This window comes from Mus pahari, unplaced genomic scaffold (genome assembly GCF_900095145.1).
Source record: "Mus pahari unplaced genomic scaffold, PAHARI_EIJ_v1.1 scaffold_11595_1, whole genome shotgun sequence".
Taxonomy (NCBI): domain Eukaryota; kingdom Metazoa; phylum Chordata; class Mammalia; order Rodentia; family Muridae; genus Mus; species Mus pahari.
Window position 1 is genome coordinate 18,549 of NW_018393012.1, and position 3,618 is coordinate 22,166.

The 3,618-nt window shown below is 45.2% G+C and overlaps 1 pseudogene; it reads right to left on the reverse strand.

The window, feature by feature from the left end:
* LOC110315306 overlaps positions 1 to 3,296 on the reverse strand; it is an 8,701-nt pseudogene extending 5,405 nt beyond the window's left edge.
* Positions 3,297 to 3,618: the final 322 nt, after the last annotated feature.

The window sequence follows — 3,618 nt, forward strand, 5'->3', positions numbered from 1 at the left end:
AGCACTGAAGCTGTTTATCATGTTTAGGAGTTCTCTGGTATGTCCATTATTTTTGATTGGTATAAAATATATATTGTGTTGAATATAATAAAAAATTAGTTCAATTAAAACAAAAATACCCCATTCATAAAGTGTATATGGAGGACCCATAATAAGGACTTCGCAGTAATAGAGATCATTGTTGTCTATTAAACCTGCTGAAAGCCTTCCACTGGATTTTTGTTGAATTCTGCCAGCTGTCTTCGCAGTAGAATCACTGGCTGCAGCTCTGTCGTCCTTCCCACCAAGAGCCTGGACTGAAGCCTAGACTTCAAAGGACTGGGAACAAGCTATGATGGTGGCTGGAGCTAGGTGTGTTGAGGAACCTGGGTCCAGCAACTGGAACTCCAAAGCAACCAGAGAACTGTCTCAGGAGACAGGAGAAGCACCTTGCCACCTATGCAAGTCTGCTCTGCTTAATTTTCCTTTCAGTCCCATGCCCAGAAGGGAAGGATACCCTGGCCTCCACAACACACACCCACTTCCCTCCTCAGCCAGCCCATTTGCCCAACCCGTGCCTTCCCTCACCACTGCCTCGCTGCTCTAAGTCACCTTTTTTCTTAGATTTTTATTTATATTTTAAATGGTATCCCCTCTCCTAGTTTCCCCTCCTGAAACCACCCCATCTCATCTCCCCTTCTGATGCTTCTATGAAGGTGTGCTCCACCCACACTCCCACTCCCACTTCCCCATCCTGGCATTCTCCTACACTTGGGCATCAAGCCTTCACAGGACCAAGGGCCTCTCCTTCCATTGATTGACAAGTCCATCCTCTGATACATATGCAGTTGGAGCCATGTGTCCCTCCATGTGTACTCTTTGGTTGGTGGTTTAGTGCCAGGGAGCTCTTGGGGGTCTGTTGGTTGATATAGTTGTTAGTTTTATGATGTTGCCCTTCAGTGGCTTCAGTCCTTTCTCTAACTCCTCTATTGGGGACCCCATGCTCAGTCCAATGATTGGCTGGGAGCATCTGCCTCTGTATTTGTCAGGCTCTGGCAGAGCCTCTCAGGAGACAGCTATATCAGTTTCCTGCCAGCAAGCACTTATTGCCATCCACAATAGTGTCTGAGTTTGGTAACTGTATATGGGCTGGATCCCCAGGTAGGGCAATCTCTGGATGGACTTTCTTCAGTTTCTGCTCCCCAGTTTGTCATCTTCTTGAGGAACTACATTTCACTAGAGCAATTGGCAAGGAAACTGAGGCAATCATCTACTTCTCTGCTTCTTCTATAGTTAACTCTTATTATTCTAGAGCCATGGTGAGCATTGACCAGTAGTCAGTATTATGATTTAATGGTAAATTCACATATTTGGCTCTGTTCATCAATACCTGGTCCCATCCTTCTAGGCTTGAGAGTGGCCAGGCTCCTCAGCTAAGGCTGCTTCCATGGCCAGACCCTTTTTGTAGGAGCTCCAATGTTCTACCCCCATACTTCCACATAGGCCATGAAGGTCATCCCCAGCTATACAGGAAAAAAAGTCTTACCAATTTTGTGCTTGTCCCAAGGACAGGCCACTTTATCCCTCCAATCCCAGATCACTAAAGAAACCCATGCCCTTCAAGATAGCCTGTTTTTTTCTCAGTTTTCAGGTGCTTCTCTACACACAATGAATCTGTTCTTGGAGAGTTTTTTTTTCTTCATTGTGACTTTATGATAATCCTTGGTCCCATACTACAATGTGGGGCAGTGGGCTGTGCAGATAGCTTGGTCGCTAGTTGAGCAAAGGTCTGGAAACCCAGGGACCCGATGGGTGCTGATTTCCACTTACATGGAACCGAAGGTGTTTGATCATATCTCCTGGGCCCCTGGCTCCTGTCAAAGTTACTTCCCCCACAGCTCCCTCCAGGAGAAGTGTGTGGCTATCAGTCACGAAGGAGCAGCACCAAGCCTTTGCACATGCGAATAAGGTTTCCCCCAAGCTCTCAATCCAAGCCAATGAGAGGTACCTGCTGTTGAACCCTGAATCACCCCCAAAACTGTATTAAATCCTATCCAGGGAATTAAAGGTATACAAGAACTACTCCCTTGTCTGAGCCTTTTGATCCAAGAGCTGTAACACTTGGGTAGAGATCTGATTTTCCAAAGCCTAAGGCTTTGCCTGAGGCTCTGCTGCACTCCTCACTGGATAGTTGACTTCTCTTTGGCCCAGCCTGACCCAACTCAGTGCAGAGTAACCTGGAAGGCACAGCAGAGACTTCGCCTCCCTTCCTGCATTTGCTTCCCTTCCCCAAAACAGGCCTGGCCAGAGATCTCCGTGGAAAGCCTCTGGTTCCTTTCCTGTAACATTGGCATTGCAGAAATCCTTGAACTGGGAAAATCCTCTACCTCAGAGCTCTAATACTGACAGAAGTGGGTTCCTATCAAGGGCATTGTTAAAATCAACACTAAAACACTAAATATTTTCCCAGTTTTCTCACCTACAATTCTTATTTCTCAATGACCCTAAGAGCTTCTTATAAAGGACTGAACAAAAGTACAATGCACCACTGCCCAGACTATGAGAAAGACTTTCACCAACTGTGCTGCCTCACTGTTTTATTCAGAAGATTTCTAGGAACACAAAACAATTCTCTTCACTGTCCTTCAAGAGTTATTAGGAGACTATGTTTCTCTGCTGTGTCCATACTTGTTTGTCATGGAACTTAGTTATTTCTGATCAGAAACCAAATCTGTGTCCAATATTCACTTTTCTTCCCCCTTTCCACTTTGTCCTTCCCATCATTAATGGGATGTCTATTTTTCCTAAAAAGACAAGTTGGGAACCTGAGGGATGACTTAGTATCTGTAGCTGCTGTCAGGTTAAGTACTGGTCAGCCAGAGAGAAGGTATATGTGGTGTAGGGGAGAGGGGAATAGTCAGGCAATCTGTGTAAATCTATGGTCCCATGATAGCAGGCACCTCCATTCCTCAAACCTCTGCCTTATCTTGCAAAGTATCACCTGAAATAAAGTGTCTCAGTGGAGTAATTTTCTTTTTAAAATTTGGTCTGTGAGCATACCTGTGATAAAGTCATTTCTAATAGATAACTGAGTAGGAGAGCCCAGGACACTGTGGGAGTTACCATTACCTGAGCAAATGGTCAGGGGTATTAAGAGGATAACAGCTTAATACCAACCAGTCAGGCAAGTCAGTAAGCACCAGTTCTTTATGTTTTCTGCTGTCAGTCCTTGGTACTGAAGGTTTGTCAGGAAGGATAGAGGCCTGAGCAGCAGATGTCACAGGCACATGCCTCCATGTCAGGATTCTGGGAACCATTGGGCTTCAGTGACTTTACCCCTCCTCCAATCCCAACTGAAATAGAAGTTTGCAGTGGGATAGCCAGCCAGAAGTGGAGCAGGAGATGTCAAACCCATCTGTGGCAGGACCTAGTATGGCATGGTCACCACCTCTGCCTCTGTCCCAATCCTGAGGACAATTATTTTTCTTGGGGGGGGGCTACAATTCAAGTTGAAGTCTTTACTTTGGAAGACTTTATATTGTCCTTTGTTAGTGATTTCAATTTTTGCAAAGGGAGAAAATTCCATTCCTGTTTAGGATTCCATTAAGGGAAGTTATTTCATTTCTATTGCCCTGTGTG